At 37.4% G+C, this 26,817-nt stretch overlaps 1 protein-coding gene across 6 annotated transcripts in view; it reads left to right on the top strand.

Annotated features, from left to right (window-relative positions):
* The window catches only part of OPCML (opioid binding protein/cell adhesion molecule like), a 1,071,462-nt gene that overhangs the window by 806,707 nt on the left and 237,938 nt on the right, over positions 1-26,817 (top strand). The gene's annotated exons all lie outside the window — the stretch shown is intronic.

Below are 26,817 nucleotides of genomic sequence, written 5' to 3'. Positions count from 1 at the left end.
TTGACTTTCCTTCTCAATGGCTTAGTGGGACAGTCTCTAGACCACTTGACTTGAAATGGCCTTACTCCCAAGGTCAAATGCATTGTTTTTCATTTGGAAAACAATGGAATCCATTTCTTCTTCTTTTTTTTAATTTTTAAAAATATTTTAACATTTATTTATTTTTGAGAGACAGAGAGACAGCACTAGTGGGGGAGGGGCACAGAGAGAGGGAGACACAGAATCCAAAGCAGGCTCCAGATTCTGTCAGCACAGAGCCTGATATGGGGCTCGAACTCATGGACTGCAAGATCATGACCTGAGCTGAAGTCGGCCACTTAACCAACTGAGCCACCCAGGCACCCCGTTAAAAATTTTTTTTAATGTTTATTTATTTTTGAGAAAGAGAGAGAGAGAGAGAGAGAGAGAGAGAGAAAGCATGAGTGGGGGAGGGGCAGAGAGAGAAGGAGACACAGAAACTGAAGCAGTCTCCAGGCTCTGAGCTGTAAGCACAGAGCCCGACACGGGGCTCAAACTCTTGAACCATGAGATCATGACCTGAGCTGAAGTTGGACGCTTAATGGACTGAGCCACCCACGTGCCCCAACGCATTCATTCTTGTTAAAGGTATTTTTGAGTACCTACTGGCTTCTGGTTCTTATTTGGATGGCTTGCTTTCTAGGCTTGTCATTCTGCTCTTAATTTAGGTTTTACTTCCATTAATTCCTAGTTTAATCCTATGTCTTTTATCCCACATCATCCTCTTTCTTCGTTTTCATTCTTAGGCTTTTGTACATAGTCAAGTAACCTCCTCAAAAAAATTATGTGGGAGTTAAGCTTTCTGGGTTTTTTAATATACATTTGATATTTTCCTAGAGGCAATTATAGAACTTAGTTTTAAAAATTGTTTTGCTGGGGGACCTGGGTGGCTCTGTCAGTTAAGCATCTGACTCTTGGTCTTGGCTCAGGTCATGATCTCACACTGGGTGGCTTCAAGCCCTGTTTTGGGCTCTACACTGGCAGCATGGGACCTGCTTGAATTCTCTCTCTCTCTCTCTCCCTTTCCCTATGTCCCTCCCTTGCTTGCACTCTCTCCCTCTCTCTCTCTCTCTCTCTCTCTCTCTCAAAATAAATAAATAAATAAATTTAAAACATTGTTTTGCCACATTTACCTTTGTTTGTCCAGGGTTCAGAATAAGAAAATTGTTTCCAGCCCAGGTAATTGATCTTTTATAGATTTCCAATACCTGTAAGCAGACAAATATATCTATTTTTCTCTAGAAGCCATCAGGATTTTTCTTTATTCTTAAGTGTTTTGAACTTTCATGTACATGATGAATTTATTGAGTCATTTTTTTATTCATCCTGCTTGGTAGTCATCCCAATTGATTTTTTTTGAAAAATTTTCTTCTATTATTTCTTCAATAATAATTTTCTCTTCTGTACTTTCTCCATTTTTAATTCTGCAACTTTTATGGGTCAGTGTTGGGCTTCTTGGGTTGAATCTCTCTCTGTCTCTCTCTGTCTCTGTCTCTGTCTCTCTCTCTCTCTCTCTCTCTCTGTGTGTGTGTGTGTGTGTGTGAATGTAAGTTTTATAGTATTTACTATCTGACAGGAGCTACTCTAACCAAGCCACTTACACAAACTCATTCATCTTTACGACAATCCTAACAGGTAGGCCTTACATCCTAACTCAAAGATAAGAAAATCGAAACACAAGGATAAGGAGAAAATTCTAGGTCTCAGCTATTAAGTGATGGGCAGATTTCTACCTGGTAGTCTGGCTCCCCAGGCTGTTCTCCTGACCATGTCAGTTTTTGCTCCCTCATACATATTTTCTGCCTTTGTCTTCTTTTTGCCTCTATGTTCTGGGAGATTCCCTGTATTTGATCTCATACACTGTTAATGTTATTTTAATACAATAATATTTTTAATCCCTATGGGTTTGCTATTTGTTCCTGATTATTACTTTTTAGTATCTTGTTTTTATTTTATTGGTACAGTAGCTCAAATTTTAAATCTCTGGGAATTTAAATTAGAGACACTTGAAAAATACTTTCTCTTCAGTTTCCTGTTTCTTCTGAGGCCAGTTCTTTTTGTCTATCTTGGCTTTTTTTTTTAACTGGTTTTCATTTTATAATTGTCTTATATATTTAACCAGATACACATCTTTATGAGAAAGTGGACTGATATTCTAGGATAACCAGTGTGGGTTTTCTCTTCTCTTGGAAATGTAGAACTTTTTTTTTTTTTACATTAGATTTCTGCCATGAAATCCAAAGTTTCTGGATGTGATTAAGCTTATTTACTGGCAGGTCACACATTTGTTAATATAGATATGGAAATGACGTTTAGTCTTAGATATTCCCAAATGCCAGAATGCAACAACCTTCTTGGCAGCTTGTTTGATTTTTTAAAAGAGAAGCCATGTGGCCTATTTGCCTGGGATAATTAGGGGCTGCCTCCATTCTGTATGTGCAGGGAGGTAAAGGAAAGACTTAGGGAAGACATTAGTAAAATTGCTTTGTGGATGAGCAATTTCTTCCTTTGTTTTCAACCATGCTCCTCATTTCTGCCCCCCATACCTCTGCCTTCAATCCAAAGCCCCTCTGAAATTCTGTTTGAGGGGCTAAAAGCACCTTCCTGAGGTGTGACTGCTTCTACTCTAGTGTTCCTCTCTTTCTATGCAGCCAGGGATTGATTGAAATTCCTGGTCTTCTGATGAACCCTCTCCTATTCTCTTTGATGTGATATGGCTATTTTTTCCCCTTTACTATCATTTTAATGTGGTGTCAGGAAGGGAAGGTAACCAATGCATGTGCTTAGTAAGATCAGCTGAGGTAGTGGCTCCTAATTTGGGTTCTCCTACCTTGTCCAAGAAACAGATTCCTCTCATTCACTGTGTTATTGAATAAATATACTGAGTGCTCAGATCTGACAAGTTTCTCTGATGCATCAACTAAGCCTAGATTTGACTAGTGGAGTTATTCAGCCCCATCATGAAAACCATTTGTCATCTCACTAGCTCCTTCAAAATAAAGCCTGTGCTTCTTACTGTGTTATACAAGCTCTTAGCACTTTGCCCCCACTTACCTCCTTTCCCCCAGCCTCATTCTCCTTATCCCTTTGAATTGCATGGTTTTATAAGACTCATGCCCCCATGTCTTTGATTATGCTCTCTTTGTCTTTGGCCATACCTTATCTTAACTCCCTTCTTTAACCAACCAACAATATTCATCTTTCATGGGTCACACAGCATATTATGTTTCAGGAAGATTTGCTTGACAATAACACCCAGAAAGGACAGGCAAGGTGCCAAAGTACAGTGCTTCCAAAGAACAGTCTCTCTTTCTGGCTGTCTCGTTATCTTTCTTGATCCTTCTTAATCTTTCTTTTTTTCTAGATCTTTCCCAACATTCACCACATTTTACTGTAACTGATTTGTGCATGGATCTGCAACCCCCTAAGAACGTCAGGGCATGGACATATTGCATCAGTTGAAGTTGTATTTGGCTGCAAGTAAGAAAATCTGAACCAAATAGGAGTTGATTTTTCTCAACAAAAGATTCTGAAGCTATGCTTTGTGGAGCTGGGCAGAGACTTCTTTTGTGTCATTAATGTCCCAGATACTGTTTTGTTTTGTTTTGTTTTGTTTTGTTTTGTTTTGTTTCCCTCTATGTCACCTTGAGTCTATGGTTTTTATTTTAACTCTTGTCACCTCCTGGTCTCAGGATGCCTGCTCCAAATCCAAATTTTTATCTTCATTATACCAGAATGGAAATAAGGAAAAAATGGGGAAAATAGCAGCATCCATATCTGGAAATTTAAAATTCATATAAAATTCAGATATATTCAGTAAAAATGCCAAAATTCCTTGCCCAACTTTTGTCTACTTCTCATTGCACAGAATTGAATCACATGGTCAGCTTTGGCTACAGAATAGTCTAGGGAGATAAGTGTTTTAGTTAGGCACATTGCCACTTGGGGCAGCACTAGGATTCTCTTAGTAAGGAAGAAAGGAAGACAGGATATTAGGAAGCTATTTGCAGTAACTTGCACACAGTGGTTGCTTATTTTAGTATCTTCTTTAGTTAGCACAGTATCTGGCACATAGCAGGCACTCATTACATATTTATAGAAGAAGATGTTGATTTAAAGACATAGAAAGACTCATTCTCTACCAAAGGGAAGTTGAACTCCAAAGAGTTTAAATGACCTCACCAAGATCCATCGCTACATGTGGCAGAGTCATGAGAAGTTCTAGGAACAAGATCAAACCTGAGCCTCTAGCAAGCTTCCTGCAGTGAGTTTACTTTGCATTCTAATTTATGGAACTAATCTGATATGATAAACCAGAATAATGAATCCTGTGGGCTTTTGTAGTTTAAGATTCTTATTATTGGTTCACAACAATCTCCAGCCAGACCCACATGACTCCTATTTTCATGCTGAAACCAAATCACTCAGAGACTACTCTTTAGATGTATCTGACTCCCTCCCCTGCTGGCCCTTGATTATTTCTAACCCAATAAAAGAGAATGGAATTTCAATTTCTAAAGGAAAATAAAAACAAATTATAGTAAACCTTAACAAGAAGGAGAAGGTGGTGGCCTGTCACAACTCCACTTCCTCAAATGGGTTATTTGATTTTGCTTAATTGTTGGTGAAATTTTCTCAAATTGGCAATTATAATCTGGAGCTGATTGCTTACCCAGGTAATTTACAGATTTCTCATTTGGCAAGAATGCTTCATAACACTTCCCATGAAGTATGACTTCATCATCTTTCAGCTGAATTTTCCTTTTTGTATATATTCTTTGTTTGGAAGATGTTATTACTTTTGTCCACAGGAAGTTTAGGTGCTAATTCTGTTAGCTGGATGTTTCTGATGAAATCAAATCATTGTTTTTTGTGTTTTGTTTTTTTTTTTACAATTTGTTTCAAATCATTTAGGGCACCAGTGGAATTGATTAGGGGTTTCCCAAAGCATACTAAATAATTAGGTTCAAATAGAAATTTGTCAAAATTAGTTGCAAAATATTAATAATAAGTTAATCTTTTGCTCTCAATGAGGGATTTTATGAGGTAACTACTATGCTGTCTCCCTGTGCTTTCTATTTTTAACAGTCTCTCCACTCACTCTCCTTGTCAGCCTAGTCTGAAATCAAAGTTTAATTATCCTTATTTGCTCTTGTACTGTGCATTAAGATAGAGTTTATCCAGTAGTCCAGCTGTTTTGAAGATAATTAGTCAAGAATTCAACCTCCTGTAAAATAATCCTTCTGGGCAAAGAACTGGGGACTGAGGGCATATTCTCCAGTGATACCAAATTCTCCATTACTTGTAAGAGTCACATATTATCTATCTCCAGTCAAGTACTGTGAATTGTACTTTCATGTTAAGGGTTTGAATTACAGAGCACAGTTTCCATTGTTAATAAGTGTCTGCTTTAGGATAATTACATTATTTCCATTTTGGGGAGGGGACATTTAAAGTCAATGGTAAAAGTTGATGTATTGTGAATTTCAATGCAATAGTCAATGGACACTTTTAAATTATTATTGCATGAACTTGAGTGGTAGAAGGCATCTTTGCATGTGGTGCCTGGTTGGCTCAGTTGGTTGAGTGTCCGACTTCAGCTCAGGTCATGATCTCGTGGTTCGCTAGGTCAGGCCCCGCGTTGGGTTTATGCTGACAGCTCAGAGCCTGGAGCCTGCTTTGGATTCTGTGTCTCCCTCTCTCTCTGCCCCTCCCCCATTCATGCTCTGTCTCTCTCTCTCTCAAAAATAAATACAAACATTAAAAAAAGAAGGCATCTTTGCACATAAAAATTGGTGTTGTCTGATTTGTTTAATTATTCATTCAGCAAACATTCATGGAGCACCTGTTATTAGCCAGCAGCCATTCTAATTATCTAGGATGAAGTTGTGGATAAGACTTAACTAGTCCCTGCCTTCAGGAAGCTTAAAATGTAGGAGGGATGATGTTTCTGTGTTTTTTTCTTGTAGCACTGAAAGTGTCTCCCTTGGGTGATTTGTTAATTTTCGAGCAAACAGGCCAGCTTCTTGGTCTGAGCCTGCATAGAGGGCAATGTGTCTGGACCCCTTTTAACACAACCTACTGGTCTCATCTGTCCTATGTGTTCCATTCTGTAGCTTGGAGGGAAACCAGCCAAGCTCCAAAATATGACTGAGCCTATAGATGCAAAAGCTGGATGGCAAGGAATGCTAATTACCAGTACCTAATTTCTGTACTCATTTTATAAATGTAGCACTGGACATGCCCAACCTTCTCCCACTTTCTATGCGAACAGTAGCTCACCCTTTCTGTAGCATTCCAACAAGAGGAAGAGGAGCAAAAGGCGGACCTGATCTTCCTATTGAACTTCAAGTTCTTGAATTTTCAGGTCTGCTAACATTGCTTGCAATAAATGATGCTTTTCTTCTGCTGCTTTTGATTGAAGAACACTAGAAATCAGTCAGGAGCAGGTGCTGCATTGTGTTAGATTAACGATGATTGAATTCTTACACAGCCAGCTGATTGAAGCACGTGTTCTGCAAGCTTATGATTCTGCAAACACTAGGTTGCAACCAGGAGGGTATTTTGCCATATCATGTCCCTTAATCAACACCCTCAAATCTGTCAATACTGTCAACTAGAGTTTAGATTCCTCCACCCACTCTGTGAAATAGCACCTTAAGCTAGTCACAAGCACAAAAATGGATCTCTGGGAGAAAGAATAGAGTTGGTTTCAAATTCTGTTTCCTTTTCAGGCTGAGTTAGATGAACATTTAAAGCATGAAAATAATCAGATGTTCATCAGACTTGGTAATGATACTGTTTGGACATGGGCCTTTATTCTCCATTTCAAAGCATCCAATTTGTTAACAGGATGAAAACACTATAAGTTATTAGCACAAAATCCTTGCAACACCCCCAACCCCACCCTGGAGTGCATCAGGTGCTGTCGCTGGGACAGCACGGCCAGCACCGGATGTATAGGAGATGCTCAATAACCATTATCCCACATTTTTAAAATGTGGCTTATGTAAGCTCTGGGACACTTTAGAGGCCATCCTGCTGGGAAAGGAAATGGAGTTAGTTGCTAGGAGAAATAATGCAGAAGTAGATGCAGTTGAAACGAGGGCTTGGATAATCCTGTGAAAATCAACAAACCATTTTCCACAGGGACTTTGATCTACTCTTAAATTGTCCCAGAGGGTCCCCAGCAAGCTTGCTATAGTTCTGGCTGGGGAGTGGAAGACCACGAGGTATTATCAATGAGCGAATACCTTCTCACCACTCAAAGCATGCTAGTCCATCATTCATTCATTAATATTTCACATATTCAAATGTTCTTCATCACACATACATTGTATAACATATAAAATGATCTTAACAGTAAAGCAAAAAAATTATTTGTTCCTCCATTCTTTAAATTTTAAATAGGGGTTCTGATAGCACCTTACCTCATAGGATTGTTGTGAAGTTAAATTGACTAATGTCTGTAGATTAGTGTCTGCCATTTAGTAAGGCTTTCATAAATGTTGGATCTAGGGTGCCTGGGTGGCTCAGTCGGTTAAGCTTCCAACTTCAGATCAGGTCATGATCTCCTGTTCATGAGTTTGAGCCCTGCATTGGGCTCTGTGCTGACAGATCGGAGCCTGGAGTCCACTTTGGATTCTGGATCTCCCTCTCTCTCTACCCCTCCCCAACTTGCTGTCTGTCTCTGCCTCTCTCTCAAAAATAAATAAACAATAAAAATGTTGGATCTTATTAGTGCTTAGAAAAGAGAATGAATCAACCATGAAGATTCTGTAATTCCTATTTCCCATATTGTCTTTATACAAATGAATTGTTCTTCATGGAAGTCTCATAATTTCTTATGACATTTCCCATTAAACTAATAGTTGTTTTGCAGCTAAGTGGTACATCATAGTTCAAAATCCTGTTTCTAAGTCTAGAGGTGAAGCAAGACTACCATCACCCCTGTTCCAAAACCCTTGTCTCTCTTCTAAGCTATAACCAGAATCTAGCACTGTGCCTGGTATGTGCACACACATGGGCACGCATGCACACAATCAAGCATGCCATGCACACATAGTATTTAAATATATGATTGAATAGATAAATGCATTCGCAGTGGAATTATAAAAAAATGACTTGCTACACTACCCACGCCATTTCTCTTCCTCTGCGTTAAGCCTTGGTTGGTATTCAGAGAGAAAGAAGCCAATCATTCCACACAATAAGCTCTCTCTTAACTTTCCTTTGTCACACTCCCATGGTCCTATTATTACACTAATAGGCACTGGAAGATTTCATTGAATTGTCTAAACCACTGGCCTCAAAGTGTGCTCATCATAAGAGCAGCATTAGCTTGACCTGGGAACTTGTTAGAAATGCCAGCTCTCTGGCCCCACTCTGGCTCTACTGACCCCCAAAATCCAGGAGTGGGCCCCAGAAATCTTGGTTTAACAGGCCCTCCAGACTATTCTGATGTATGATGAAGTTTGAGAACCACCAACTTAAGTGATATCTAACCCCACATTTTGCTTGATGTTTTGAGCCTAGACAAGTGTGGTCCAGTACTTTTGGATATAAAGTCCATGAAATTTGCTTAGAATGCTACTTTTGTTGATTTGCCTACCACATGTCACAGAACAAGTCACTTTCTCTCAGTATGAGATGTGAACACTCCCATAACTTTGTTCTCTACAGACATTATCTGAAGGTACTGTGCAAATTTTAATTCCTTCTCAACTTCTTGATAAAGTTGGCTTGGCAAAAAGAAAATATACCATTTCATTGATACATTTTACGTAGCTTATCTCATGTGATAAAATGTGTTTTAAGGTTCAGCAACTTGCACAAGGTCTCACAGCTAAGTAAATGGCCAAGTTGGGTTTGAATGCAGATGTTCTGATTTTGTAGACCTATGTATTCCTGAATTCTATATAATTCTGTTTTTCACGGCTCATGACATCTCCTTGCTGCCCTTCAGAATCTGGTTGTTAAATATCATTTTATTAAATTGAACCATCTCAGTCAAAATACAGTTACTCAAATTTTCTTCTGAATCATCCCTGATTCTGAGACTACTTTTGAGCCAACAAATAAGGAAAGTTGTATATATATTTCTCTTCCAATACCCCTTGGGATTGGTTTGGTTTCTAGAATCACAATTTTCTCAATACACAGACAGTCTTTGCCCTACTCTTCAGAAAAGAAAACATTTCTGTTAACTGCCAAATTTGGACTGTCAGGCATCCAAACAATCATTGCTCTTCATAAGCTCGTCAGCCCAAATCAATGAGAAAACAAAGAGGGGTCTTATTCTAAGTGAGGAAACTTCACTGCATAATCCAGTGAAAATCCCAATGTAATAGGCAAATTACCCTTCACAATTTAAATGGCTTTATTGAGCATTTTCTTTGTATATTTTGAAAATAGGCCTAGAAGTGTATTTAAAAAATAATTATGAAGACTGACATTATGGATTGAGACAGTCTCAGGATTCATAACATGTTGTGTGTAATCAGTGGGACACCTCAGGAGCTAAAAAACAAAAAAACAAAAAAACGTTAACTCATTTTATTAAAACTTTCTCAAATTTCTCAAATACACAAAAAGGAGCTCTTTTTTTGTTTGTTTGTTTCAGTTCTATTAGGCAGTATGCGCTCTTGCTGAAGTTGTACCCTGGTTCTACTTAATGTAAGGTTATCCAGTACTAAGTCCATCAAAAATAGTAATACCATCATTATTTTTAGGCTGTGTTAAATAGAATATTGTTCCTTAAAAGAGGTTAAAGAGACAAAGTTTAAATTATAGCCTCCAATTCAAAAGGTCTAGGAGATCATTGCATCTAACATCCTGGTATTCCGGATTGGATAACTGAGGCTTAGCAGCTCTGTTTGTTTTCTCAGGGCCATACATCTGGTTTGAGGCAAATTCAGGACTGAATATGGCCATCAGTTTAGTGGCCTTGTTCTCATTTCATTTAATACCTGGTCAGAGAGGATGACTAATGACAAATATGTTACCCATTCAGTATTCCCCTCCCGCCCCCCATGGAAAGAACTTCAGGCTGTAGCTTTATAATCCTAGAGGGGGGTTAAAATTTAGTTTTTTTACAAGAATCATTAAAAAGAAATTACATGATTCCTCAATTTAAAAAAGCAATAAAAGTAATTATTATATATGTTCTCCATCCAAAAAAGGGCAACATTTGTTAATATTTTTTTTTTAGAAATTGCACAAACGTCTCTTCTACTGAAGAGATAGGTGGTAGGATCATCTTAGGAAAAGTGAAAACCAGAATGGTTAAGTGACTTCGTGTGAATGGCACAGCAAGCTTTCTCTTAGAATGCATTACACATGAAATCACAGAGAGTTCAATTTGCAAAGCAAATTAGTAGAATATCTGTTTTATATCAAACATTGAACTTAAAAAAGTCTAGCCCTCTGCTTTTCAGAGTGAATGGAAGCAGTTGCCTGCAAAAGAAAGTGACTGATGTAAATTAGACTGGAGACATTACAAGAATCAAATCACTTTCTAAATACTTGGTACTTAGTACTTCAATTTGGAAGTTGATTTTGTGACAAACAGGAGAGTTGCTTTCAGATGGAAAACACCATGATAAGACATAAAATGGTGAGATTAAGATCGGAAAAGCTGATTTAAATATGAGTTTGCTTTTTAATTCCCTAAGTATTTGAGAGATTAAAAGACAAAAAAAAATAGAAAAGAAAGAAAGAAAAAAAAAGTTTCCTATGCTGAAGAAAGGTTGTGTTTCAAATTTTGCAGAAGAACATAGGATTTATGTCAGGGATCTCAAATTGCAAATCAATATGGCAGTATTTATTGCTATCTAGATGAAAAAAATATATCTATATATGTAGCTTAAGGGAGAGTGGTTTGTAAGAATGACATAGATTGAGAAGTAGAAGTCCAACCCTTTAGCAGAGCATTCAAATCAACAAAATATTTAGTACAATAAAACTGGCCTTAATGGGGTAAAGCTAAATCAAGGAAATTCGGTCTCATAGTGAGGGGGGAAATTTCTTTATTATATATGAGACATATAATACATGTAATACATATGGGACAGTAAAATAATTTCCTAAGGGAATTGCCATTCTTTGTATTGCTCAGTTTATTAAGTTCCTATAACATTTACAAATCCTATTTAGAATAAAATTACAGTCAACCCTTGAACAATATGAGTTTGAACTATGTGGGTCCACTTATATGTGAATTTTTTTTTCAAAAATACAGTACAGCACTGAAATATATTTTTCTTCCTTATGATTTTCTTAGTAACATTTTCTTTTCTCTAGTTTACTTTATTGTAAGAATACAGTATATGATACATATAACATGCAAAGTGAGTGTTAATCAGCTGTTTATATTACCAGTAGGGCATTCAGTCAATAGTAGGCTATTCATAGTCAAGTTTTAGAGGAGTCAAAACTTTGTGGGAATTATTGAATGCAAAGGGATTGGAACCCCTGACCCTTGTGTTGTTCAAGGGTCTGCTATGGTTACAGTCTTTGCCCCACGAACTCATAATATTTGTGTGGCTTATGAAACTGAAGTAGGCTCCAAGCCAGCTAGAAATTTCTTGAGGGACAACTGAGTAGTATTGAAAAATACTCCTGATATCCAGAATGGATATCCATTTTCAGCAGCGCAGAGCCCTATTTTTCAGCAGAGCAGAAGGGGATCCCCTATTTTTTAAGCAAATCTGTTTATAGGACTGATTTTATGCACCACAGCCTTTTATCTATGATCTCCTTCGAGGAATGTTTCCCTCTGAAAATGGGGTTTGAGCAGGAGGGTAATATCCATGATAGACTTTTGGGTGATGTGTCCAGACTAGGGCATTCTAGACATCCATATAAGAGAATAAAGTACGTAATGACACACACATAAACTTTTAACTGTCTTAGAAATTCAAGGAAATTTCTTGAAACACTGGATAATAAAAACAGAAAATGTTCCCACTGAAGGGTTTTGAGTACCAAAGGAATTAGAATAGTAAGAGGTATCTACACGTTTGATCTAGAGAATTCACGTGCTGACTATAAACTGAAACTGTTTGCATAAAGAGTTCTGGAACAACTTCACTTTTGGAGTAGGGGTTTAGAAGGGAAGAAGTATTTGTTCAATGAAGTCCATCAGATTCCATCATTTGCAAGTTAATGTGGAGTCAGTTTTGATAGACCACAGTATGTTTTCTCAGTAGCTCTTTTGGTGAAGACAGATCAAACTCTCATTGATTCAGCTAGTCTTAGCTTTCGGCTGAAAGCCTAGAAGATCATCCATTTTCCAAAGCAAGGCATTGAAATTTCTGTCTTCATTTTCAGTGTTATTGTATTTGGAATTGTCATGTTCCCCAAAGGCAAGTTGCACAGTCTGAGTTAGAATTGATGATCTGCACACATCTGCTTCAGGGAACCTGGGGCCAGCACCTGAAGGACAGCCTGATGCTGATCAACCAGAAATAGACCAGAAGGTTTGGAGAGAGATCACAGATGGACGAGAATCAAGGAATGGACAACTCTATAGGTTAGGTAGACAATAAAATGGCAATAGGCAGGAATGGGCATCAAGTGAACATGCCCCATGCCTGTGACTCAAGATAAATACCAACAAAAACAATGAGAGAGGTCCAAAGGAAGTTGCTCTTCCTTTTGGGATCCCTTGTTTAAAACCCAGAGTTACACCCTGCAGATGCCATTGAACCCCAGGCTAATTTAATGATTTACATTGTTGAGAAAGGATTAGTGAAACTTCTCATTTCAATGGTCTGTTCCTAATTTGCATCTTTAACGAGGTGGGATGCAAGCCAGGTTCTGTTCCTTTGTGTTTATTTTGCAGGAACCGTGTTTATTTCTGATAATTACAAATGAATCTTTCTTCCTTTTCTCAATTGACTGAATAAAAGATGTTGGGAGTATGTTAAATTCATAGCTAGAATAACTATCAAGAAAATAAGAAGTAAAAATCCAATTATAACTCCTTCAAAAATGTAATTAATGTTTTCTTCCCAAAGAGGATGGTTGCTACATTTCATTTTAAAACATTTGTCTTCTTCTTTGTAGTTTCTTGCAGCTTGTCTAAGAAAAACTTACTCCACAGGGAACAGTGACTCCAAACCAGGATGTCATGACCGGGTGTGTCATGAAAAATGATAGAACCAGGGAAAATGTAGGTTAGAAAGAACTAGAAAAAAACCTAGACTTTAAATTTGATAAAGAAGTTTTCTGATTCATCTTCAAAGAACTCAGAAAACCAAAGCATGTCTCTCAAAGTTGACTAATTTTAAAGGTCTGTCAAACAAGCAAGGGGGAAATGTCATATGTACTTCTGAATTCAGCTAAGACTTACACCATTCAGAAGTATTTAAGAGGCATTTCAATGACCACAGAAACTGAAAGGGAAAATCTGGTTCTCATCTACTGAAATGAACTTGGTGTAGGGGTGGTGGGGAAAGACGAAACCTCATTATGAGTGTTTCTTGGAGCAAATCTAATCCCAAAATTCTCACTTAAAAGTTCCATGGACAACAGGTAATTTAATCAGGTTTAGGGCATTAAACCTGACATAAAATTAAAAAAAAAAAAATCAGCCCTATATAAACACGACTATCACTAAGGTAATTCCATTATCTTTTACAAGGCAAAGATGGATTAATTAAGAGAAATATTAGTGACAATTGCAAAGACTGTGACTTTTACATATCTAATAGTTGTGCTAGTCTTGAGCTGTTATTTATTTATTTTTTCTATAGCTTTAAGACAAATGAGAAATTCAAGAGAAGAAAATCAAGCTGGGGGAGACATTCATCATCCTATAAGTGTCACCACAGAGTTATTTATTTGTCTGACTGTTTGTTGGTTTTTGAGAAATACATATCAACAGCCAAACTCTGTATGAGAAGACTTTTGCCATTTTTTCATTGCTGGTTCTCTGTGTATAGATGTTGTTCAGCACATTGTAGGCACTCAAGAAATATTTGTTGAATTAAAGAATCCATTAAGTTTATAGTCTTTATTTTCATAACAAGAGTAGGGTCTTTTCTTTTCTTCTATGGAGGTAGAAAAATATAAAGTTCATAGAAGCCAATCATGAAATTTAATCTAGATTTAATATCTTTGTCCCCTATGAAAATGGCTTTATGCTCTGTGTGTCTATATATTTCTGCCTTATGTTAAAGTCATGAGATGTAACATGAATTAGAGTTAAAACATGAATTTTATACTCATACTGGCTCCACCAGTATGACCAGTCTTGGTATGACCAAAGACAACATCTCTGACCTTTGTGAGACTCAGTTTACTAATATGTAAAATAGGAGTAATTCACCTGTCTCATAGTTCTTTTTTTTTTAATTTTTTTTCAACGTTTTTTATTTATTTTTGGGACAGAGAGAGACAGAGCATGAACGGGGGTGGGGCAGAGAGAGAGGGAGACACAGAATCGGAAACAGGCTCCAGGATCTGAGCCATCAGCCCGGAGCCAGATGCGGGGCTCGAACTCACGGACCGTGAGATCGTGACCTGGCTGAAGTCGGACGCTTAACCGACTGCGCCACCCAGGCGCCCCGCCTGTCTCATAGTTCTTGAAAGTATGCTTGTCAAGGATCTGCACACATACACACTAAGCACTTAAATACTGACAGTAGCTGAGTTGGTTTTTATTATCATCAATATTAAGTTGCTGTTTTCCTTGACTAGGTTATATAATTCATTAGGGACAAGTATGTTAGGTTCCTTATTTTTCACCTCTCAGTTGGTTGTTTCTCTGCATTCTATAGCTGCTTGAACATGTATTTATTTACAAAAGTGATTTTTGAAAAATAGAGTTGAACAGCATTGTATTATTGGCTATTTAATGAAGGCTGATGGAAATAGAATAGCAGGATATTCAAAAGGGTTAATACTAGTATACAGTTAAAGACAGGCATTCAGAAAGAGACAACTCAGAGAGACAGAATAAGAAATAGCTGTGAATAGAACTCAGAATCACAGTCTATTAAAGCTGACAGAGATGTTTGATACAATGTAACACAACCTGTCCTTTTTCACACAGTGACCCGCCCAAGGCCCCTTAGGGACCTGCTTTGCATTTTCCCGGGGACAGCTAACTGAGCCAATCCTTGATTTGGCACACATGGGTTTAATATCACTTAGAGATGAGGTGCTCTACTTCCTAAAGATATAGAGGAGGCACAATGGCAGGAACATCAGGCCATGGTAATTAGCCAACTGGGTTCATGAGTTCTGACTCACAAACTTATGTTATTGTGGCTCAAGATGGGATCACTACGGTTTTAAAGATGTGGAAGTTGAGGTTGGGGAAAGTTATTTAACTTACACAAGGTCTTATGGCTGGTAAGTAGCAGGTTCTGCACTTGATACCTGACTCGAAATGGCCCACTTTTTCCAGAATGGGAGCCGTATTTTTTGGAGTTACAGAATCATCTTAAGTTTTAAAAAATAAACCAACAGACTTCATTTTCTAAGAAAATTTCATGCCTATCAAATTTTACTTTTTTTTTTCTTTTTCATACCATTCTATTCAATACCTACATTAAAGCCTAGCATAATGTATGTTAAAGCTTCTTCAACTAATGTATCTAAGTTGGTTGTTAATAAATTGACAGAAATATCCTGTCTAGCATCAGAATCAATGAGTGTGAGGCTTAATTCTTTTGAGTGACCTTGAAGACATCATTGTGCCTCTATTCCCAGTCAGTGTGATGGGGAATCTTTGCAAGAATGGTGTGTGTCAGTGAAAGTAGAAGAGGTAAATGGCACCTTCGGGGCACAATGTGAAAGAGGTCCACTCATTGTAAGGGCCTTGAGAACTGAAATTAGTATCTGACATTTGCTCTGTTGATAATGAGAAGAAAGTCTTCTTGGGGAGAGATCTTTTACTTTTATTTATGGCTGATTTAGGTTCCTTACATAGGTCCTGGCCCAGAAAATTCCCTTCTCCTCTTGGATGCTCTCTCGAGGAAAGGTTAATTACCTCCTTAGCACCTCTTTATAGCTCTGTGAGCACAACTGCATAGGCAGACCTTGGCTCTGAATGCATTTTCTCAATATGCAGGTGCCTAATTAGTATCCCAAAGTTGATTGCTTTCTCTTAACTCAGTTTCTATTCCCCTTAGCAAATGTTTTAAAGAGGAGGCCCTTTATATTTTTACCTTACAAATGTTAAAAAAAAAAAACAACAACAACAGGAAAAGATTTCAAAAAAAACTGATATGTTATAAACTGTAAGCAAGATGTGGAGTTCTCCTCATGGCTTTCCTCTGAGTAACATGAGTTCCCTTGGTCTTTGCTGTCTCGTTTGTTAGTGACTGTCAGCTTAGGTAGATACACCACCAGAAAATGAGATTTTTGGGACAGTTATTCAGCATCAAAACATGATGGACATTTTTTTTTTTTTTTTGCCTCACTGTCTTCTGGTCACCTTGTCCTTCAGGCTTGGAAAGGACCGCCAGTTCCAGGCCTTCCTGGCTGATGAAATCCTGGTGGTTTGGGAGATTACTTGACAACTTCAATGATGCTCTACCTTCACTCATGCTGGGCTGGCTCATTGCTTGCCTGAGAGCAGAGGCCAGTGAACACATACAGGGAGGAAGCAGAGCAGCATGGGAGGGGAAGCAGACAGCCTCTGCTGCTGAATCTTCCTTGTCACAGGCAGCTTGTCAATATCATTAATGAAGGCCAGCACACACTGCCAGAGTGATTCAAATGGGGGCCTGGCTAATAGGCCTCCAGAGCGGCCACTGACCAGTTTCTCTACTGGAATATAAAGAGCTTATCAACAGTGTTATCTGTATTGTTGACACTAAGTAAAATAATTCCTTGGAAAACTTCAAAATTAGTATTTAAGAATGAAGAATTGTTACAATTACAGCAGCGATAGAACCACCACTGCTGGCCCCAGCTCTCTGCACCATGCATCTTCTCACTTGACTGCACTCAGAGCCAGGGCCCTTGTCTCTTTAAGGTTCCTGAACCTGAAATTTTTATTCTCCTACTCTGAGGAAGATGTATCAGGTCTGTCTTTATGTGGGCAAAGGGAGCAACTGCCTACATGGTAGGCTTACATCTTAGAAACTCACAAAGGACTGATTTCCCCTCCTGTTTGGGAGGAAATCTTGCCCATTACTATCATTTCTTTTCATCAGGTAATTCTGATAATTGCCCAAAGAAGATCATTACTAAGTTACTTGGATATGGGTTAATGAGAGAGCCCCACACTAAGGTTGGCATTAGCCTGGATTAGGGCCATTGTACTATTTGGAGCCCAGCCCTAAGAGGATGGGTGAGAGGTGGGTCAACCCAATGGCTTGAGCATGGCCATACAGCTCCCCAGATAAACAGAGATGTTCACAGCACTCCAAATGTATCACAGTTACATGTAATCTTCCAGCCCGTAGACCTGAACACATTCTTAAAAAATGAATGGGTTTATAAAAGTATTTTAAATCCACAAAGGAAAAGAAACATTGAAAGAAGAGGAAATTGAGATCAAGTTTTCCCTACTGTTGAGTCTGCTAAAAAAATACGTATTTGTGGACGCACATCACCTCCCCTGCTTCCCCAAACAGGTTCCTGGGATAAACATCTAATAAAACTCACACATTCACAATCGTAACATGAATTTTGATTAAATAAAGAACAAATTAAAAAAGCAATGAGAAAATCTCTTTCAATAATATCATCCTTCATGGTTTAAGCATGTTCTCCCTTTTTAATAATGACTTTATTGAAATACAGTTTATACACCATACAAGTCATTCATTTGAAGTGTACATTTCAATGCTTTTTAGTATGTTCACAGAATTTAGTATGTTCACAGCAACTATCTGCACAATCCAGTTTGGAACATTTTTATCACCCCCAAATACATGCAATATCTATTACCCGTCACTCTCCAGTTTTACCTACCTTCCCTCCCAACCTGGGGCAGCCAATAAGTCATTTTCGCCTCTGTGGATTTGCCCATTCTAGATATTTCATATCAATGAAGTAATACAATAAGTGGTCTTTTGAGACTGGCTTCTTTCACTTGGCATAATGTTTTCAGGGTTCATCCATATTAGAACATGTTAGTCTTCCACTCATATTTATGGCAGAATAACATTGTGTTGTATTATATTTCATGGACATTTAGATTGTTTCTGCTTTTTCTCCAAGATAAATAATGCTACATGAATACTCATATACAAGCTTTCTGTGGACAAATGTTTTCATTTATTTTGGGTATATACCTAGTGGAATTACTGGCTCATATGGTAACTCATGTTTAACTTTCTGAGGAACTTCCACATGGTGTTCCAAGAAGCCCCTTCATTTTACATTCCCACCAGTGGTGTTTAAGTGTTCAAATTTCCTCACATTCTCACCAACACAATTTTCCTTGTTTCTCTTTCTCTTTCTATTTTCTTCTTTCTTTCTTTCTTTCTTTCTTTCTTTCTTTCTTTCATTATACTCACTTTAGTGGGCATGAAGTGACATTTCAGTACAATTTTCATTTAGATTTATCTTATAACTAATGGTATCTACCTTCTTTTTATGTGCCTATTGGCTAATAGTATATCTTCTTTGGAGAAATATCTATTCAGATCATTTTTTTAATGTTTATTTATTTATTTAGCATGCATGCATGCATGTGGAAGCAGGGGAGGAGCAGAAAGAGAGAGGGAGAGACAATCCCAAGCAGGTTGTCCACACAGAGCCTGTCACGGGCTCACAGTTCCTGAGATCATGACCTGAGCTGAAATTAAGAGGCAGACACTTAACCAACTATTCAGATATTTTTTTAAAAAGATAGATTTATTTATTTATTTATTTGGAAAAGCAAGTGGGGGAGGGGCAGAGGGGGGGGGACTGGAGGATCCTAAGTGGGCTCTGCACTGACATGCTGACAGCAGCAAGCCTGATGTGAGGCTTGAAATCATGAACTACCAGGCTGGGACTCACTAACCACAAGATCATGACCTAAGCCCAAGTCAGATGCTCAACCAACTGAGCCATCCAGGCGCCCCTATTCACATCATTTTTAAAATAGTTTACTTGTTGTTGTTTGTGGTAGTGTTGATTTGTAAGAGTTCTTGATATACTCTAGAAATAAGTCATATTTATTGTTTGCAAATATTTTCTCATATTATGGAGTTTCTTTGACTTTCTTTATTGAGTTCTTTGATGCACAAAACTTTTTTTAATTTTAATGAACTCCAGCTTACTAATTTTTCATCTATGTTTGTACTTTTGGTGTCATGTTAAAAAAAATGACTAATTCAAAGTCTTACACAATCTTTCTTCTAAGAGTTTTAAAAATTATTTTTTAATAACAGTACAGTTAACATACATTGTTGTATTAGTTTCAGATGTACAATATAGTGATTCAGCACTTCCATACAACACCCAGTACTGATCACAATAGGTGTACTCTTAAGCCCCATCACCTATTTCACCCATCCCCCACCCACCTCCTTTCTGGCAACCATCAGTTGTGCAGTTAGTTAAGAGTCTGTTTTTCTGGCTTGTCTACTTTTCTTTGTTTATTTTGTATCTTAAATTCCACATATAAGTGAAATCATATGGTATCTGTCTTTTTTGACTGACTTACTTCACTTAGCATTATAGCCTCTAGACACATTCGTGTAGTTACAAATGGCAAGGTTTCATACTTTTTAATGACTAAGCACTATTTCATTGAATATATCATATCTTCTTTATTCAATTCATCTATCAGTGGACACTTGGGATGTTTCCATATCTTGGCTATTGTAAACAATGCTGCGATAAACATAGGAATGATTAGATCTTTCCGAATTAGTGTTGTTTTTTGTTTTCTTTGCATGAATAGCCAAGAGTAGAATTACTGAATCATATGTAAATTCTATTTTCATTTTTTTTGAGGAAATTCCATATTGTTTTCCACAATGGCTGCACCAGTTTGCATTCCCACCAACAGTGTACAAGTGTTCCTTTTTCTCTACATCCTCTCCAATGCTTGTTGCTTCTTGTGTTTTTGATTGGAGCCATTCTGACACATGTGAAGTGATATCTCATTGTGGTTTTGATTTGCATTTCCCTGATGATGATGATGTTGCACATCTTTTCATGGGTCTATGGGCCATCTATCTGTATGTCTTCTTTGGAGAAATGTCTGTTCATGTTTTCTCCCCATTTTTAAATTGGATTATTTGGGTTTTTTTGGTGTTAAGCTGTATAAGAGCTTTATATATTTTGAATACTAACCCTTTATCAGATACGTCATTTGCAAATATCTTCTCCCATTCAGTAGACTGCCTTTCAGTTTTGCTGATTGTTTCCTTTGCTGTGCAGAAGCTTTTTATTTTGACACAGTCCTAATAGTTTATTTTTTGCTTTTGTTTCCCTTGCCTCAGGAGACCTATCTAGAAAAATGTTGCTACAGCCAATGTCAAAGAGGTTACTGCCTGTGTTCCCTTCCAGGATTTTTATGGTTTCCTGTCTCACATTTAGGTCTTTCATCCATTTTGAATTTATTTTTGCGCATGGTGTAAGAAAGTAGTCCATTGCCATTCTTTTACATTTACTGTCCAGTTTTCTGAGTAACATTTATTGAAGAGACTGTCTTTCTCCTATTGGATATTTTTCTTGCTTTGTTGAATATTAATTGACCATATAATTATGGGTTTATTCACACATTTTCTATTCTGTTCTATTGACCTATGTGTCTGTTTTGTGCTAGTAATATACTGTCTTGATCACTACAGCTTTGTAATATAATTTGAAGTCTGGAGTTATGATGACTCTAGCTTCCTTACTTTTTTTTTCTTTTTCAAGATTTATTTGGCTATTTGGGGTCTTCTCTGTTTTATATAAATTTTAGGATTGTTTGTTCTAGTTCTGTGAAAAATGCTGTTAGTATTTTGGTAGGAATTGCATTAAATGTATAGATTGTTTTGGGTAGTACACACATTTCAACAGTATTGTTCTTACAATCAATGAGGGTGGAATATCTTCCTATTCCTTTGTGTCATCTTCAATGTCTTTCATCAGTGATTTATAGTTTTTAGAGTGCAGGTCTTTCACCTCTTTGGTTAGGTTTATTCCTCTTTTGGTTAGGTTTATGGGTTTTTTTTTAATTTTTTTTTCAACGTTTATTTATTTTTTTGGGGACAGAGAGAGACAGAGCATGAACGGGGGAGGGGCAGAGAGAGAGGGAGACACAGAATTGGAAACAGGCTCCAGGCTCCGAGCCATCAGCCCAGAGCCCGACGCGGGGCTCGAACTCACGGACCGCGAGATCGTGACCTGGGTGAAGTCGGACGCTTAACCGACTGCGCCACCCAGGCGCCCCAGGTTTATGGGTTTTGGTGCAATTGTAAATGGTGTTGATTTCTTGAATTATCTTCTGCTGCCTTATAAAATGCAATAGATTTCTGTATATTGGTTTTCTATCCTATGACCTTACTGAATTCTTTGATCCATCCTAGCAGGTTTCTTTTTTTGTTTTGTTTTATTTGTTTTTTTTTGTTGTTGTTTGTTTGTTTTTGGTAGAGTCTTGATGGTTTTATGTATAGAGTATCATGTCATCTGCAAATAGTAAATGTTTTATTTCTTCCTTTCCAATTTGGGTGACTTATTCCTGAATCTTCTTTCTCCTTTTTTTTTTTTTATGAGACTGGCTAAAGATTTATCAGTTTAATTGAGCTTTTCAAAGAAGTAGTTTTGAGTTTCACTGATCTGTTTTATTGTTTTATTAGTTTCTATTTCATTGGTTTCTGCTCCATACTCTATTATTTCCTTCCTTCTACAGGTTTTGGGCTTTGTTTGTTCTTCTTTTTCTAGCTCCTTTAGGCGTACAGTTAGGTTTTTTATTGGAGATTTATCTTGCTTCCTAAAGTTGGCCTGTATTGCTGTAAGTTCCCTCAAAGGACAGACTTCCCTGCATCCCAAAGGTTGTGAACTGTTGTGTTTTCATTTACATTTTTCTCCATGTATTCTTTTTTTGTTTCCACTTTGATTTCTTAGTTGAGCCATTCATTGTTTGGTAGCATGCTGGGTTTTTTTTTTTTTAATATGAAATTTATTGTCAAATTGGTTTCCATACAATGCCCAGTCCTCATCCCAACGTGCGCCCTCCTCAGTGCCATCACCCACCCTGCCCTCCCTCCCACGCCCCATCAACCCTCAGTTTATCCTCAGTTTTTAAGTCTCTTATACTTTGGTTCTCTCCCTCTCTATTTTTTTTTTCCTTCCCCTCCCTCATGGTCTTCTGTTAAGTTTCTCAGGATCCACATCAGAGTGAAAACATATGGTATCTGTCTGTCTCTGTATGCCTTATTTCACTTAACATAACACTGTCCAGTTCCGTCCACGTTGCTACAAAAGGCCATATTTCATTCTTTCTCATTGCCACGTAGTATTCCATTGTGTATATAAACCACAATTTCTTTATCCATTCATCAGTTGATGGACATTTAGGTTCTTTCCATAACTTGGCTATTGTTGAAAGTGCTGGTATAAACATTGGGGTACAAGTGCCCCTATGCATCAGTACTCCTGTATCCCTTGGGTAAATTCCTAGCAGTGCTACTGCTTGGACATAGGGTAGATCTATTTTTAGTTTTTTGAGGAACCTCCACACTGCTTTCCAGAGTGGCTGCACCAGTTTGCATTCCCACCAGCAGTGTAAGAGGGTTCCCGTTTCTCCACATCCTCTCCAACATCTACAGTCTCCTGATTTGTTCATTTTAGCCACTCTGACTAGCATGAGGTGATATCTCAGTGTGGTTTTGATTTGTATTTCCCTGATGAGGAGTGATGTTGAGCATCTTTTCATGTGCCTGTTGGCCATTTGGATGTTGTCTTTAGAGAAGTGTCTATTCATGTTTTCTGCCCATTTATTCACTGGATTATTTGTTTTTCGGGTGTGGAGTTTGGTGAGTTCTTTATAGATTTTGCATACTAGCCCTTTGCCTGATATGTCATTTGCAAATATCTTTTCCCATTCTGTTGGTTACCTTTTAGTTTTGTTGATTGTTTCCTTTGCAGTGCAGAAGGTTTTTATCTTCATGAGGTCCCAATAGTTCATTTTTGCTTTTAATTCCCTTGCCTTTGGAGACGTGTCAAGTAAGAAATTGCTGCGGCTGAGGCCTGAGGTCAGAGAGGTTTTTTCCTGCTTTCTCCTCTAGGGTTTGGATGGTTTCCTATCTCACATTCAGGTCCTTTATCCATTTGAGTTTATTTTTGTGAATGGTGTAAGAAAGTGGTCTAGTTTTATCCTTGTGCGTGTTGCTGTCCAGTTCTCCAGCACCATTTGTTAAAGACACTGTCTTTTTTCCATTGGATATTCTTTCCTACTTTCTCAAAGATGAGTTGGCCATACTTTTTTGGTCCAATTCTGGAGTCTCTATTCTATTCCATTGGTTTATGTGTCTGTTTTTGTGCCAATAACATGCTGTCTCGATGATGACGGCTTTGTAGTAGAGGCTAAAGTCTGGGATGGTGATGCCTTCCGCTTTGGTCTTCTTTTTCAATATTACTTTGGCTATTTGGGGTCTTTTGTGGTTCCATACAAATTTTAGGATTGCTTTTTCTAGCTTTGTGAAGAATGCTGGGTGCAATTTTGATTGGGATTGCATTGAATGTGTAGATAGTTTTGGGTAGTATTGATATTTTAACAATATTTATTCTTCCAATCCATGAGCATGGAATGTTTTTCCATTTCTTTGTATCTTTTTCAATTTCCTTCATAAGCTTTCTATAGTTTTCAGCATACAGATCTTTTACATCTTTGGTTAGGTTTATTCCTAGGTATTTTATGGTTCGTAGTGCAATTGTGAAGGGGATCAGTTTCTTTATATGTCTTTCTGTTGCTTCATTATTAGTGTATAAGAATGCAACTGATTTCTGTACATTAATTTTGTATCCTGTGACTTTGCTGAATTCACGTATCAGTTTTAGCAGACTTTTGGTGGAGTCTATCGGGTTTTCCGTGCACAACATCATGTCATCTGCAAAAAGCGAAAGTTTGACTTCATCTTTGCCAATTTTGATGCCTTTGATTTCCTTTTGTTGTCTGATTGCTGATGCTAGAACTTCCAACACTATGTTAAACAACAGGGGTGAGAGTGGACATCCCTGTCGTGTTCCTGATCTCAGGGGGATAGCTCTCAGTTTTTCCCCATGGAGGATAATATTAGCTGTGGGCTTTTTATACATAGATTTTATGATGTGTAAGTATGTTATTTCTATCAGTAGCATGCTGTTTAACCTTCATGTATTTGTGATTTTTCTAGATTTTTTCTTTTGGTTTACTTCTAGTTTCATAACATTATGGTTAGAAAAGATATATGGCATGACTTCAATCTTTTTGAATTTTTTGAGAATTGTTTTGTGACCTACTAATGTTATCCTTTCTGGAGAATGTTCCATGTGCACTGAATGAATGTGTATTCTTCTCTTTTATGATAGAATGTTCTGAATATATTTGTTAGATGCATCTGGTTGTCTGTTATTCAATGCCAGTTTCCTTGTTGAATTTCTGCCTGGGTGATCTATCCATTGATGTATGTGGGATCTCCCTACTATTATTATATTACTATCAAATATTTCTTTATGTTTGTATTAGCTGCTTTATGTATTTGGGTGCTTCCATTTTAGGTGCATAGATATTTACAATTATTATACCTTCTTATTGGATTTTCCCTTTATGACTGTATAATGTCCTTCTTTGTCTCTTGTTAAAGTCTGTTTGAAGTCTATTTTGTCTGATATAAGTACTGTTACCCAGACTTTCTTTTCTGCTCCATTTGCATGATAAATACTTTTCCACTCCTTCACTTTCAATCTGCATGTGCCTCTAGGTCTGAAATGAGTCTCTTGTAGGCAGGAGATAGACATCCTTTTTTTAATCCATTTGTCACTTGCATCCTTTGAATGGAGTGTTTAGTACATTTCTACTCAAAGCAATAGGTATGTACTTACTCTCATTTTTTTTACTTGTTTTGTGTTTGTTTTGTAATTATCTGTTTCTTTCTTCTCTTTATTTTTTTTTCATTTTTTAAATGTTTATTCATTTTTGAGAGAGAGAGAGAGAAAGAGAGAGCATGTGAGTGGGGAAGGCAGAAAGAAAGTGAGACACAGAATTCAAAGCAGGCTCCGGGTTCCATGCTGTCAGCACAGACCCTGAGGTGGGGCTCAAACTCAAGAACCATGAGATCATGACCTGAGCCAAAGTCAGATGCTTAACCGGCTGTGCCACCCAGGCGCCCCCCTTTCTTCTCTTGCTCTCTTCTCTCGCAATTTGCTGGCTTTCATTACTGCTATATTTGGATTTCTTTTTTCTTTATTTTTTTCATATCTCTTACCAGTTTTTGATCTGTGGGTGCCATTATGTTTCTATATAACAGCTTATGCAGATAACTGTCTATATTCAGGTGATTGTTGCTTAAATTTGAGCCCATTTTTATTCCTTTCTTCCCCCATGTTTTAGGTTTATGTTGTCATATTCCATATTCTTTTATTTTGTGAATCCCTTGACTGATATATATATATATATATATATATATATATATATATATACTTATTTTTACTGCTTTTGTCCTTCCTAGTTTTCTTATTCCTACTTGTGCTCTTTTCTTTACATTCAAAGAGTCCCCTTTAACAATTCTTATAGTGTGGGGTTAGTGGCCATGAATACTTTTAACTTTTGTTTGTCTGGAAAACTCTTCATCTCTCCTTCTATTATGAATGGCAGCCTTGCTGGATAGAGCATTCTTGACTCCAGGGTTTTTCCTTTCAACACTTTGAATATATCATGTCTCTCCCCTCTGGCCTACAATGTTTCTGCTGAAAAATGAGCTAATAGTAATGGGGTTTCCCTTGTATGTATTTTCTCTTTCTTTCTTTCTTTCTTTCTTTCTTTCTTTCTTTCTTTCTTTTTCTTCTGCTTTTAAAGTTCTCTATTTACTGTTAGTTTTTCCATTTTAATTACTATGTGTCTTGGTGTGGACCTCCTTGGTTGATTTTGCTGGGACTCTCTGTGCCTCCTAGATTTGGATTTCTGTTTCCTTCCTCTAGTTAGGGAAGTTTTTAACTATTATATATTCAAATAAATTTTTTGTGCCCCTTCTCTCTTCTCATTCTGTGACCCTTATAATGCAAATATTATTACATTGATGGTGTTGTGTGTTCCTTAAGTCCATTTTCATTTTTATTATTATTTTTTCTCTCTCCTCTTCAGCCTTCTCAGTATTCATTACTCTGTCCTCCAGCTCACTGATCCATTTTTTTTTCTTTTTTCTAGTTTGCTATTTATTCCATCAGGTGTATTTTTATTTTCAGTGATTGAGTTCTTCATCTCTGATTGGTTCTTTTTATGTTTTCTACCTGTTTGTTAAGGGTTTCACTGACGTTGTCCACTCTTTTTTCAAGTTATATGATTATCTTTATGGTCATTACATTCTCTATCAGGCATATTACTTACCTCTGTTTCATTTAGCTCTCTTGCTGTGATTTTGTCCTCTTCTTTCATTAAGGACATATTTCTCTGTCTCCTAATTTTGTTTAAATTTCGGTGTCTGTTTCCATGTGTTAGGAGAATGAGCTGTGTCTGTGTCTCCTCCTCTTGTCTAGTGGCCCTCTGAAAAAAAGGTCCTGTAGTGCCCTGCAGTGCAGTGTCCACTATTCACTAGAACCTGGCAGTTCAGGTGTCTCCTATGTGTGTTGTGTGTCTTGTCCTATTGTGGCTGAACTGCTTTTGCCTTCAGTCCAGTCTTCTGTGATGGCTCTTTTTATTTATTGTGAGAAGAA

The sequence above is a fragment of the Felis catus genome, chromosome D1 (genome assembly GCF_018350175.1).
Source record: "Felis catus isolate Fca126 chromosome D1, F.catus_Fca126_mat1.0, whole genome shotgun sequence".
NCBI classification, from domain to species: Eukaryota; Metazoa; Chordata; class Mammalia; order Carnivora; family Felidae; genus Felis; species Felis catus.
The sequence above is the reverse complement of the archived record's forward strand: the minus strand, read 5'-3'. Positions and strand labels throughout refer to the sequence as shown.